General features: G+C 37.8%; 1 long non-coding RNA gene across 3 annotated transcripts in view; it reads left to right on the plus strand.

The window, feature by feature from the left end:
* Positions 1 to 15,156, plus strand: part of LOC308562170 — a 68,381-nt gene that overhangs the window by 1,529 nt on the left and 51,696 nt on the right. For all 3 annotated transcript variants that reach the window (XR_013999586.1, XR_013999587.1, XR_013999588.1), the window contains exon 2: positions 5,453 to 5,542. This is a non-coding gene — a long non-coding RNA (uncharacterized lncRNA). The remainder of the gene's footprint in view (positions 1 to 5,452; positions 5,543 to 15,156) is intronic.

The raw sequence follows: 15,156 nt of genomic DNA on the forward strand, positions 1-15,156 counted from the left end.
TAATTCTAGGAAAATGCTGCTGCTTCTGCTGCTGCCCCCCCCCCACCTCCAAAGCAATACGTTTTTAAAAATCAAGATTACAAATTTTAAAATTAATTCAAATAAAACCAATCGTGAGGAATTTGATTCTGCTTATAGCAAGAAGTATAGATACGATGAAAATAACTCAGTGTCTCAGGTCCCTATTTTACTTCTGACAGCTCTTGATGTAGTTCCACCTTCATCCAGACAAGAAATGAAAACGCAGTAATTTGTTATAGCCATGCTGTCTTTTTTTCTTTCTATTATGTGTGTATATCGGAAAGTCAATTCACATATTGTACATTAAGGATTAAGTAGCTGGTTGTCTTATCCAAGACCTGAATAAAATACTATTTTATGATAGCATACATACCTGGCCAAAATAATTTCACAGCTATTTACACAGAATCCCTTTGTACATAGGGTCTAGCTGGCTCACCAAGCATCAAAACATCATCTACTCGCCTAAGCTATTCTGCCTTTTTCTTCCCTGGCAGAGCCACTGGTTCCCTCCCTCTCCCCAGCAAACTCCAGAATTAGTTGGTCCTATATCCCATGTACAGGACTGGTTCCTTGTCTTAACAGTTTTCAAGCACTTCATGACCTGGTTGTCTGCTGCTAGTATGTAGTCTCCCACCCCACCCCACCTTCTTCAGGGTCAGATTAAAATCTGCCACTCATCATCTGGTGTAATAGGCCCATGTTTGGCTTCCATTGCCCTTCTAAGTACAGGGAACCAAAAACTGGTATCGCTCTAACGGATCAGCCACAGAGACCCACAGAAGGGGTTTGAAAGCCACCTGCCCTTTCATTTCCCATGTTCAAACAGAATCATCATCTCACAAGGTGGTGTGAAGAGTAATGGAAATAATTTTGCCACCTTTGAAGGTACATTGCTTGACCTCAGCCTGTGTCATTGTCTGTGAAATAGTGATACCTAAGTGGCCAGTGGAAAATGAAATGAGAGAATGCAGTGTATACCAGACTGTTGGGAAGCATTCAGTAAATGATACTGATTCTTAACAATTACAGTAATGATAAATGTAGAGTGTTTTAACTACTTACAAGTACCCTTATTTTAAGAACTCAAGAAACTCTGGGCCTGTGCTTTCCTCTCCTTTCCAGGATCACTGCAGAGGTTATAGGACAGGGATTTCCCCAGTTATCTTACTGCTACCCAGTGAGGAGACTGTCACGAAGTGAATGGGTAAGAGGGTACAGACCAGTGGCAGATCCAGGAGCTTCTGGTATTGGGAAGTCTGAATTATGTGAAATTTCCCTACTCTAAATCTCAGCAGTGAGTGAGCATCCTGGAGCAGAAAAAGAGCCACACTGATTTTTTTCCCCCCCATTCTGAATTTTTTGGGGAAAATAAATAACTTTGGCGTGTGAGTGAAGGTTAAAAAAGGAGGAAACTTGCAGAAAATCAAGAGGCACTTTTCCCTTTTACAAATTCTGCTTAGGAAAAAACCACATTTCTTTAAATACTTGTCTTTCTGTGGTGGTAAACAAAGTAGTCACAATTTCTGCCCTGTGGAGTGTTTTCCAAATGCTTTATCATATTTACTTATTAGAGCATTTTATTAACAAATATTATAGTTACTGTATAAGATTTAGAAAAGAATTTAAAACACCCATAGTCTTGCCATTCAAAATTAATTAACAATTTTTATTTTCTTCTACTTTGTCCCTGTAAATCAACTATTTTAAAAAGACTGGAATCCAGAGAGAGTGTGTGTGTGTGTGTGTGTGTGTGTGTGTGTGTGTGTGTGTGTGTGTGTGTATATATGCTGTTTTTGCAGCAATAGTTACTTAATTTATCATGAACATCTCCCCATGTCATTTAATATTCTTCAATATATAATTCCATCATGTGAGTGTGCCTTTGAGCATTGTATCTCACAGTTCAACCAATCTCCTACTCTTGGGCATTGAGTTTGTTTCATTTTCTTGAAAAGATTCAAACATTTAAATGGGTTGCTTGTTTCCCTGAATGACAGGGTGCTCTGGAAATGTGTGTTGAACCAAAGGCACTGCCTCTGGCAAGGAAGGGACAGGGGGAAGGGTGCAGCTTTTCTTTGTTGAGGGTGATCAAGTAGCCAGGAATTCTATTCTCTGTGGCCTGGTATTGCAGAGCTAAGAAAGGTAAAGCCCATTAAAGCCTGAAAACACCTGAAGGATTGCCCTTTAACCCTTGCTTTTCTCATGGTTTCCTGTTCTTTAACCTGAAAAAAAGGTAGTTAGGTGAGAGGAAATTGGGGGAGGGGTTGGAAATCTGGGTTCCATTAGTAAAACCTCACAAAACTCATGGCTGGCATATGTATTTCCATTTTACAGATGAGGAGAGTAAGGCTCAGAGACAGAACTGGTCCAAGTCTGCACAGCTAGTTAGAATAGGACTCCTAGGCTTGGGTCTGAAATTTGAACTTTGTTCACCATGCTTCCCACTGCTCCTAAAAACTGATGGATATAACATCATTCTTTTTTTCCTGTGGGAAATTTGTTGTAAATCTTCTGAAAGATATTTGTTATCTGCTACCTAAAAAAAAAGAAAGAAAAAGAAAATCTTGACTATTCAAGTATTTCTTCTGCCTTGAGTCTCCTGAGGTAGCTTGCTCTTAGCTAAAAGAATATATCCTCATTTTTTGATGAAGAATCAGATATGACTTAGCTTTTCTCCCACATAGTAATTGCTTATTTTCTTACAGAAGTGACCTCACTGTATACATTGAAAGGTCACAGTCATAAAAGGAAGTTCTTATAAACCCTGCAGCACTTTAACAACACTACACGTAGTTCCCTTAGCTTTGGGGATTTATGAAGTATGACCAAGTATATATACAGGGTGTCCCAAAAAATGTATACACACTTTAACAATTGATAGCTCTTACATTTTGAAAATGAATGTATTTTAATAAACACTGCCTTTATAATTATTCAAAGTGTGTATATGTTTTTTGGGATGCCCTGTAAATATATAGCAATAAGCCTGTTTTTCTAGTTTGAATAATAAACTGGCTCTGAAGGAAATTCTAGGAGAGGCTTTCCAGAATTATTTAGAGCCATGAAGCATCTTGAAATGAGTGTGTACCTCCCAGTATGACACGTTGAAAGCAGTAACACTTTTTGGCAATGTAATTTTGGAATGATTTGTTAAAGTCTCTTTACATAATCTAATAAAAATCAGTTTTAATCAATGGTACATGTTTTAAAATATGTTTTTCATCTCCCCTCTCCACTCCACCCCCTGCACACACACACACACACACACACACACTGCCAACACCCTAGCCCAAGCTACCATCATCACCTCTTGCCTGGATTTCCTCAGTAGATTCCTAACAAATTTTCCTACATCCACTTTTGCTCTCTTTTAGGCTGCCAGGGTGATATTGGTAGAGTATCTTTGTGATCAGGTCACAGCTAACACCCCTCTTCCCCTACCTTAAAACTCTGCAGTTGTTTCTCTTTGCTCCTAATGGCCTTCTTCCCCCTCCCTCTTGCCATTAGGCCTTTGTACATGCATTTTCCCTGCCTAGAATGCTGTTCCCTTCCAAGTTAAAACACAGAACAAGAATCCAGTTTTCCCAACTCTCAGGCTGAATCTCTAATGCAAGTGGACTACTGGGGACTAATAATTACCCAACGGGGAAATGTGATTCAGAAATTCAGAAGAAGTACAACAGTGGGCAAGAGTGTGGGCTTTGGAGCGTTCAAGCCTCAGTTCCAACTCTGGCTCTGTTCAGTATTGACCATGTGATCTTGGGCAGCTTGCTTAATATCCTTGCCTCATTTCTTCCGTTGACTTATGAGCATAGTGATACCTATCTTATAAAGTTACATTATTTAAATAAGTTGACACATAGAAAGAGCTCAATAAATTTTAACTTTAAAAATACAATTTTTTACGGTATGGAACAGAGTCAACCTTTTTGATCTTCTCTTGTTTTCTTCTGGAGAAAAGTAGATACAGCAAGTAACTGGGAGGCCCTACTAGGGCAGGGAAGGCTGGGCCTAGCAGATAAGGTTTCAGAGGCTGCACTATGTAGGGAAAGGCATGTGATCACTTAGCCAAAACAAGTGCCAGGCCACAGATGATAGTGCGTTGAGATAGCATGAAGCCTAGGGTGAAAAAAATACACAGAAAAAAATTAAAGAAATCTAAAATAGAATTTAAAAATCACATCAGCAGACAAAAGACAATCTATTTACAAATGAAACTTTCTTAAACTTCTAAACATCTTTTCCTTGTGTGATAAGCATTTTCCAGGCTGCCTGAGGTCCCAGAATTTGGCTTTGAGAGCTATCATTCCTATAGCTATTTGTATGTGCTGTGCTGTGACCAGAGAGAAGCTCCTTTACCTCTAGATCTGTGATTCCAACATGAGGGACACAAAGCTTTTTACGTTTCCCATTTGAATCCTCATAGAATCTTTACTAAATAAATTAAGAAAATAGCTTGACTGGTCTCATTTATTAGTGAGTTTCCAAGTAAACTATGACAAAAACCATGTCATTACCAAAAACTGAATGTAGGCCTTTTTATGCCAGTTGAGGGGGGTTGAGATGGGATACTAACTAGTCTCTGACATCATTTCTGTGAGGTGTCAGGTAAGAGAAATGGGTAAATCACCTGTTGGCAACCACAGGCTATAAAAATTAGCAAGAAAGGTTGCTCCCATATGTGGTATTCTGTAGACTACTTGTGATTTATGAGGTGAGTAATGGCAAAGGCTCTGATGCTTGGTGATTCTTGGTGAGATGATGTGCTGAAACTCAGGTTGCTGTGATCCCTGATCACTCAATGACAGCTGAAGCACAAAACTGCAGTGCCAGATGACCTACATTTCTTCACCTTTGGAAAATAAGCAAGTATATAAAGGCCAGGCATCTATAGCTTGCCAAAACTCCCCTTCTGTTAGAAATTATTTTTAAGACCAATAGGAAGGAGCCTGTGTTCTCAGTTCCAAAACCAACTATATTAGGCAAAAATATTAAAAACAGACCAACTTTAACAAAATATTATGGAAAATGTTACATTTTTTAGCTTCCCAAAAGGGTAAATTTAGCAAATTTATTATATGTTATATAATATGTTATATATATTCCTTTTTGCCTAAACTCATATATTTCCATATGCTTTGTTGCATCGCTGCCTACTCTAAAAAAGGGGTGGGGAGAGGGGAGAGAAGAGCTAAAAGGAAAAGGGAAAATGAGAAAACAAGTAAAACCTTGAGAAATGCATAGGATCTGTTCTCAACCAGCAAATCAAACCAAAAAGTAACAGATTATTTATTGAATGTCTCCTGATGTTTAAGAACTTGTGTTAGGAATTTTGAATGAAGAGAATTAACAATATTTTTAGTGCCAACCGTGAACTGTGCCAGGAGCAAGAGATAAAGATAAATGAAACATTGTCCTTGTCCTCAAGGAGCATGGCCCAGTATCACCCTTGACCTCAAGGAGCATGGCCCAGTAGGAGAGAGACCAACTATGAACCATTAATTGCAGTCCAACAAATGTAAGTACATGTGCAATTATTTAAGACTCACAGGGTATTTTGTTGAGGGGGTGGGTGGAGGCGAGAAGAAGTTGGCAGAGATATGAGAAGTTTAGATACATAATGGAAGAGGTGAAGTCTGAGCAGTGGTAAAAATTGAGTAGAATTTCAGTCAAAATTCAAAATTGGATTGTGGTGATGGTTGCACAATTATATTAAACTCAGTAACACTCATTAAATTGTATGCTAAAAATGGGCAAGCTTATGGTATATAAATTATACCTAAAAAAAACAACCACCTAATTTTTAAAAAATAGAACGCTGGTTTTAGAAACAGATACATGTGGACAGATTTCTGGTTAATAGTAACATAATCTTAGTCAAGTTAGTGAAGCTTTCTGATCTTCAGGGTTCTCATGTAAAATAAGAATAATGATACCTAGCTTGGTGGTGTTGGGAAGATTAAGATTAAAGTACCTGGTACATTATCATGCTCAGCTTGTGATAGTTCCTTTTCTCTTCTCTGGGATGTTTAATGAGTGTTTAGTTGTTTCTGCTGTCCACCAGACACCTCTGTTGCTGTGTCTTCTGAACTTGACTGATTACTCTATCATTTCTCTTCTTATGTCCTTGCTATGCACCTTCATCAAGCATCTTACCTGTACTTCCAATGGTATTTCTCTGTGCCTTTGCCCATGCTGTTATTTCCACCTGCATTGTGTTTCTGATCCTTCTTCACTTAACTAATCCTTAATCCTTTTTTCATTTATTTTATAGGATTTTAAAATTGTATAATATTTCATATGTACTCTGAAAAATCGAAAATGATATATAAACACTGTACACCCACCCCCAGCTTTATCACATCTTAACATTCTGCCATATTTACTTCAGAACTTTTCATGTAGACAAGTCTTTGGATTAGTTGACTTTTTCTCTTATTTTTTGAGACGAGTGTGGTGGAGTAGGGACTAGAATCAAAATATATTAATTTCTAGGATGGACTATATATTGGATTATATAAATCAGTTTTTAAAATCTAGCTTAACTTTGTTCAGCAAAACCTTCATTTTTGTTTAGCGTGATCGCCTATGTGTTTTTGTCACTTTTATTTATAGCACATTCAAGAAAGGAATGATAATTTTCCACAGTTCATTGGGGGAGGTAGAAGTAGGGACATATGTAGGACTAATAGCACAGTCCCATTGCATGAGATTTAAGTTTTTTATCTTACTTACACTTTCTCTATGTCACCTCCCCTTTCATTGGTGATTTCAATTTTGAAACAGTTATTTCAGCCCATCTAAAATTACCCAAGGACTAAATGCATCCAGCCCCAGTAGAGGGAACAACAAGCAAGCCCAGCAGAGGGAACCACAAGCCATGGGTTGTTGATAGCTCCAAATAGGTACTCAAGGTCAGTCACAAACAGCATCTGACATTGGCCTGCACTAGAGACCCTCCAAAAAGACCTAGAGTCCTAGCAGACCTACCTAATACATTAAAAAAAAAAAACCCAAATAGGCAGCCAAAATGGGGAGACAAAAAATGTCCCAAGTGAAAGAACAAAATAAATCTCCAGAAGAACTAAATGAAATGGAGATAAGCAATCTATCAGATATGGAATTCAGAATACAGATTGTAAAGATGCTCAACAGCATGAGAAAAGAAATAGAAACTATGAAGGAAATTAAGAATGACATAGTAGAAATAAAGAATACATTGGAAGGAATGAACAGCAGATTAGAGGAAGCTGAGGACTGGATCAGTGAATTAGAAGACAGGGTAGGAAAAAAAAAATCAGAGATCCAAAAAGAAAAAAAACAATTAAAAAATAGGAGGACAGCCCTGACCCGGAAGCGAACCAAGATCTCCTGGATCATAGGTCAGTGCTCAACCTCTGAGCCACACCAGCTGAGTTCTGCTATTTCTTTTCAAATAGCTTTTGGTTTTTTAAGTGTAATAACCCCAATCACTCAGAATGGGAAAAGATTTAAGAAACAAGGGCACTGAGCAAAGGCTGCAGTTATGACTCAGGACCCACTTTTGTACCATGGCAGCTCACAGTCTGGTTACCAAAGCAACTGCACAGGTAGGGGTGACAGCAAGGACTTTTGTCCAGGTTGCAAAGGTGATGGGGAGCCAGATGAACCGGAGTTTGCTGATAAATGTTTTCACATGGCCTGGTGCTTAGGGAGCTCCTGAAAGGGAAGTGGAGCCTTCTGGCCACCAGAAGCCAGTGGCTGGGGGCCCTTGGAGCTTCCTGTCTGCATTCCCCATGTCTTGATGAGTAACAGCTCCTCAAATGTGATTCTTAACATTTTGATGTTAATAAAACATGAGCACAAAAACAACAAAAAACACACAGGAGGACAGTTTAAGGGAGCTGTGGGACAACATGAAACAACAATATTTGCATCATAGGAGTACCAGAAGATGTAAAAAGCAAGCAAGGGTTAGAGAACCTGTTTGAAGAAATAATGACAAAACTTCCCTAACCTGGTGAAGGAAAAAGTCACACAAGTTCAGGAGGCGCAGAGAGTCCCAAGCAAGAAGAACCCAAAGAGGCCCACACCCAGACGCATCATAATTAAAATGCCAAAATGTCAAGACAGAGAATCTTAAAGTATGCTAGAGAAAAGCAATCTGTTACCTACAAAGGAGCTCCCATAAGACTGTCAGGTGATTTCTCATCAGAAACTCTACAGACCAGAAGGGAATGGCATCAAGAATTCAAGGTAATGAAAAGCAAGGATCTAAAACCAAGAATACTATCCAGCAAGGCTATCATTCAAAATAGTTGGTGAAATAAAGAGCTTCCCAGACAAAAAAATGCTAAAGGAGTTTATCACCACCAAACTAGCCTTGGAAGAAATGTTAAAGGGATTGCTGTAATTAGAAGTAGAAACAGAGAGAGAAACATAGGCATAAAGAATTAAAATGGCAATAGATAATTACCTATCAATAATACTCAAATATAAATGGACTAAATGCTAAAATAAAAACAGGGTGGCTGTGTGGATAAGTAAACATGACCCAAATATATACTGTCTACAAGAGACCCACCTCAGAACAAGACTCACACAGGATGAAAGTGAAGGGTTGGAAAAAAATTTTTCCATGCAAATGGAAGTGAAAAAAAAAAAAAGCTGGGGTAGAAATACTCATATCTGACAAAATAGACTTCAAAATGAAGAACATAACAAGAGACAAGAAAGGTCACTGCATAATACTGAAGGGATTGATCCAATAAGAGGCTGTAACCCTGATAAACATATATGCACCTAGTATAGGATCACCTAAATTCATTTAAAAAAACTTCTGGAAGGCTTTAAGGGAGAGATTGACAGCATACAGCCATCGTAGGGGACTTGAACACCCCACTGACTTCACTGGATAGGTCTTCCATACAAAAAAATCAACAAGGAAACAGTGACCCTTAATGACACACTAGGTCAGATGGATTTAATTGACATTTACAGAATATTCCACCCCAAAGCTGCAGAATATACATTCTCCTCAAATGCACATGGGACATTCTCAAAGATAGACCACATGTTAGGACACAAAACAAGTCTCCACAAGTTCAAGAAGATTGAAATCATATCAAGCATCTTCTCGAATCACAATGGCATGAAGTTAGAAATCAAAACAGTAGAAACAACTCAAAAACATTCAAACATGTGGATACTAAGTAGCATGTTATTAAACAATGAATGGGTTACCAATTAGATCAAGGAAGAAATCAAAAACTCCCTGGAAACATATGAAAATGAGCACACAACAAAAAATAAAAAATAATAATAAAATAAAATTAGCCAAGGAGCCTGGTTAAATCATGTCAATTAGTAACTTTCTGGAATGACTGACAAAATGAAATAAAATTCACCAAAGTACTGTAAGGCTTTTTCAGATTGTGTGTGTCCCATTTTGTTGTTGTTGTTAAAGTAAAATATCTACTGAACAATCAAAAAATTCTTGTCATACTTCCCTTTAGTCAGTATTTGTTCTTTCTCTTTAATCCATCTTCTTCTTTAAAGAATACAGGACTCCCTTTGCTTCAGCCCTGTGTATCTGGTTTGCTTTCCACAATTACGTGACCTCCCTTGAGCCGTAGAACCCATTACATAACCTGGCCATTTAAATGATGTATTTTCTTTATCTTTGTGAGATCCGTTTCCCAGTATTTGCATGTTTAGCCACAGCTGCAACTTGACCAGGTAACAACATGGCCATGGTTCTAAGGTAAACCTGAGGGGTTTTCAGGCTTTAACTGATCCAGAAATTCTCCAGAGGCTCCTATTGGAAATCTTTAGAGTTTGAGTCACTGTCCCCTTTCTGACTCAGACTTTCTTCCTTTTATTCCTTCAATCCACATGTCTTTTCCTTTTTCTTGGCTTTCCCTTTGCATGTCCATCACTAGCATTTATTTCAGAATGAAGAGTCATTGTCATTTGTGTTTTGTGTTAATTCTTTTTCTTGGACCTTTTTTTTGAACATTTAGACTGCTGCTGCTGTTGCATCTCCTCCTTACTCCTTTTTCTCTTCCTCTTATGAAGTAGAAGCCAATGGGGTGTTCTTCATTCTCTACCCATATATCTTCATCAGAATATCGCTCAGGAGTCTTTGAGAGGAGGCCCCAGATGTTGGGTGCTCACTTCTCCAATCTTCTCTCTCACTAGAGGCATTCTCCTTGTCTGTGAAGTTAAGCCACAGCTTGTCACCCATGTGGGAACTTGAATAGCCATTGTAGTATGTGGCAAGAGAGAAGAAGATGCCCCAGGGCCCAGAAGGCAACTCTTGCTTCCAGAGAGAGGACAGTAGAAGTTGTTTTTTATGACAGTATGTTTAAAAATATTGATGAAATGAAAAAGTTAATAAAAACTATATAACTTACTAAAATTGACTTAAGAAGAAATGGAAGATCTGGGTAGTCCTATAATTAATAAGCAAATGGAATCCATAGTATAAAATTTCCCCCTACCAAGCAAACAAAAAAACACTGGCCCAGAAAGTTTTATATGTGAGGAATTTGCAGGAATCGCTATACCTAGTGCTTGATGTTTCGTTGCACATGAAAGGAAATGTATTGGTGTAGCGCAACTGGCCTCTTTCTGGCCCTTTCACTTATCTCCAGAGGAATAGGAACAGTTTATCCAGTTAGTGAGTTAGGGAGAAAACTGAGTGTATAAGGTCTAGCCCCTATTTTGCAATGAGAAAGTGCATGAGTGATCTCAGCAGTAAAACCCCTACCTTTGTAGGTTAGACCTCAGGGTCAAGTACTGCCTGTCTGGGTGGGTAATCTTTCTGGGTATGGGACAGTTTTAAGCTTATTGTTGCCTCATACTTGAGCCCAATAATTCAACAACTTTAAAAGCAATAAAGCTGATATTCTGCTCTCTGCCTTCATGACACTTATCTGTTTCTTTCTAATCTTAGTTACAAATTTTGCAACTTTGGATTGGTGGAAAACTTTTCAAATTTTTGTGTAAAACTAAATTTAGACTTGACAGGTAGAAAACTTGCCAGAATATATCCTTCACTCAGCTTCTCGTAATGTTAACATCTTACATAACCACACCACAATAGCGAGAAACAGGAAATTACCATTGCTATAATACTGCTCGCAAAATGAAGACCTTATTCAAATTTGCCACTCATTTTCCACTAATATCCTTTTTCTGTTCCAGGATTTTATCCAGGATGTCACATTACATTTAGTTGTTAGTTGTCCTTAATCCCTTGCCATCTGGAATAGTTTCCAAGTCTTTCCTTGTCTTTCACAACCTTAATTATTTTTGAAGAGTATATTTTGTCAAATGTCTCTCAATTTGAGTTCTCCTGATGTTTTCTCATGGTTGAAGTGAGGTTATACATGTTAGGTCCATGAACTACTGTGTTCACACTGCATCGTATCACAGGGTTCATGACGTCAATATGTATTATTACTGGTGATGTTAACCTTTATCACTTGCTTAAGGTGGTTTCTGCCATTTCTGTACTGTAAAATTAGTCTTTCTCTTTGTAATTAATAAATATCTTGGGAAGATATATTTTTTTTATTGTAACATATACATAAAATTTATCATCTTAACTATTTTTAAGTGTACAGTTCAGTGGTATTAAGTACATTCATATTGTTGTGCAACATCACTATTATTCATCTCCAAAAGTCTTTTCATCTTGCAAAACTGGAACTTTATACTTATCAGACAAAAGCTCCCCCTTCTCCCTCAGAGGAGATATTTTTGAAACGGTGTAAACCTTATATCTCCTCAAACTTTCACCCCCTAATTTTATCATGTTTTGATGGAGCTTGTTTGCAACAGTTATTATTGTGGTATTTCATTGTGATTTTATATTTTTCTTTTTCCTTTTATATTTATTACTTCAAATTCTACCAAAGGAAAAACTGTCCCATCTCCCCCATTTGATTACTTTTATTACTATGGACTTATGGATATTTCTTATATTTATGTATTATAATTTAATAGTCTAATTTTTTATTTTGCTGTTCAAATTGTTCCACGCACTTAGGATCTACTTTGGGTTGGGCCCTATGTTTTGTTTTGGTTTTGAAACATGATCTTACTTCCTGGCACCACAAGATGTTCCAGACTCATCTTGTTTATTACCTGCCCTGGTCCTGGAATCAACTATTTCTCCAAGGAGTTCTAGTTCTTTTTATTAGAGAGTGGTGTTTAGAAACCAAGATCTGAGCACAAGGTGTGAAATTGGCTAAAACTTCTAACAATTTCAAGTTGATGAAAATATGGAATTCATAGTTCACGGGAATTGGTACACTCAGTTTGGAAAACAAATTGGCATTAGCTAGTAAAGTTGTAGGTAGGTACATTGTATGAACTGATGATTTCACTGGAAAACCAAAATGCCCATCCATAGGAGAACAGATGAATAAAGTGTGGTGTGTTCGTAAAATACAATACTCTAAAGCAGTGACAATGAATTACAGCTACACTTTTCCTGTTGATGAGTGAATCTCAGACACATAATATTGAGAGAGAAAAAAAATACATAAGTATTACTCCATTTACATAAAGTCCATCAACAAACAAAATAAAACACTAGATATTTGTAGGGATGCACAAGGGTAAGATGATGAAACTAGAACGGGAACAATACGAAATCCAGCATAGTGGTTACAGGTAGGGGGTGAAATGCAGTGGGCTTCAGAAGTATTGGTAATGTCATACTTCTTCGGTTGAATGGTGGGTTAATGAGCATTCATTTTATTTAGATCAGACATAAGTACGTACAAAATAGTGCATAATGAAGCAGGAGCGGGAGGGAAAAGGAGGAAGAGCTGGCAGAAGGGAAAGAGGAAAGGGAAGGAGAAAGGGAAGGACTGAGTGAGGGAAAGAAAAGCATTCCTCTGTGTGATGTCGTGGATCGGAGTGGCAGTTCGGGTTCTGACACCGAGTATCTGTTTGGCTTTGGGTGAGTCACTGACCTCTGAGCCTCAGTTTTCATACCAGTTGAACGGGGAAAATGCCCTCTGCCCTGAGTACAGTGCTATTATGAGGCTAAAATAAAAGACTTATACCTATTGAATAGTGCTTGAAAAAAGCAAGAAAGCATTCTAAAATATAAAGGACAGAGAGTTAATACTCAAGTTAGTTTATGTCCTAACGCCAGTGTTTATGTATAATTTCATATTTGATGACCATTTAATTCACATCCTGTGCATTCCTTGCTCAACTAACACATAAGGAGGAAAGCAGATGTTGTGCTTATGCCTTTCGAGAAGGTTGGTTTGCTCCTCTGCAAAATTCATAGAAGAGTGGCTTAACCCGAGCATTTCTGAGGCCCCAGGCTGCAGGACTAGGGGCCTTTCTCACTTGGGAAGGGCAGTGTTGATGTGCTCTCTGGTGGTCAGAGGAGAAAGCACAGGCGAAGGGCTTGGCAGTAGGGCCTCCATTTCAGCAAATACAGTACTAATATAAGATAAGGGCTACTATGCCTTAGGATGTGCCAGGCTCTGCGTTCACTTTTTTATTTTCACTGTCTCACTCAATCCCCATAACAATCCTGAGAGATACGGCATATATCCTCATTTTACAGGTGAGAATATTGGGGCCTCAGAGAGCTGAAGTAAGTGAAGGGAGGTAGAAAAATAGAATCAGAGTGCATTGAGTCTCTAACCCTTTAAGCCTGCCCCAAATCAGCTAAGCATGTCCATCTTTTAGAATTTCAGGTCCCAGCCTGACCCGCTTCACACATGTACAGCTCTCTCGTTCCCTCTTAACCTCTTTCATCACATATTTGCTATTTATACCTGCCTGACACACCTTGATTCTGATGCACAAGTCAGCTCTTTCCTGGTCTCTAACTAGAGCCTGTGTGTCTTGCTTAATCCTGGGCAGCATCCATTCTTAACTCCTGAGACTAGGAGTTGAACTGTTACCAAAAAGAAAAATAATAAGATTTTGTTCTTAAAGTGTAAATTATTTTAAAAAAAATACACAGTAGAGGATTTATATTCGTCAAAAATATGTGCTTCTTTCAGCATGAAGTCATCAGTTCTGTAAAGGGGAATGAAGAAAAACAATTAGTTCACAGAGAGCATTTCCCCCCTTCTTTTTGGTATGCAATGCCACATGCTTGAACAGTTCACAACGACTCAATTCAATGGGATTGTGTGATGTAATATACAAGCATGACCTAGAGTCAGGAGATTTTGGTCTACTTCCATTATACTAACTGTGTGACCTCGGGATAAATTGCTTAAAACTATAATCTAAGGTATTTGTCTCTAAATTTAAAATGTTAAGCTACAGGACCTTTAAAGACCTTTTCAGCTCAGCAATTTTAGAGACCAGGGAATACTTAAATGCTTATTATTCTATGTTGGGACCCTGAGCATATGGAAGAAATATAGTCCTATTCTTAAGAAGCATATCATTTCATGAAACTATGACTTATTTTAAGTAGTTAATGTAACATTTTTCTTTTTCACTATTTAAGGTGAACTTGGTTCAAGACATTATAGCACAATTTATAACTAGCTTTTCTCCATCAATTCTGGTATCTCTCTAGCCCTCGGAAAAAGAAGCATGATATAATCATGGTCCAAGAAACCAAATCCTATTATTCAGCACATCTATGTGGCTTATTATTTACTTCTCACTTCCTCTTTTTTCTTCCAAAGTTACAACTGTCAACTGATATCAATTATGATGGACTAGATAGAATGACTATCCCACTATACTATGACTAACTAGAACCTGGATACATTTCAAATATAATTTTAATAAATTGCTGACATACAAAAAAATAAATGATATCCCCATATGCCAAACATGGAAAAATGAAAACAGCTTAAACTGGAATGAAGAGTTTAAACAAATGTGAAGACTGGGATTGCCTTGGGGGGAAAATCTAATCCCAGCTACTGGGATTAGAAGATTAAGCTTTGGGTTTTCTGGGGAGTGAGACTCTTTCTTTAAGCCAGGGGCTTTGAAGGGAACTATAGGGATCTCAGATAAGTAGCCCCCCTGAATCCATTAAAAAACAAATACAATTCCCCAGTTGAGGCTTTCTTTTTTACAAAGATTAAATACAATCAAATACAGTAAGAAATTAACAAACATACCACAAGTGAAAGTCATGAGAAG

This window comes from Miniopterus schreibersii (genome assembly GCF_964146895.1).
Source record: "Miniopterus schreibersii genome assembly, chromosome: 9".
In the NCBI taxonomy this organism is placed as follows: domain Eukaryota; kingdom Metazoa; phylum Chordata; class Mammalia; order Chiroptera; family Miniopteridae; genus Miniopterus; species Miniopterus schreibersii.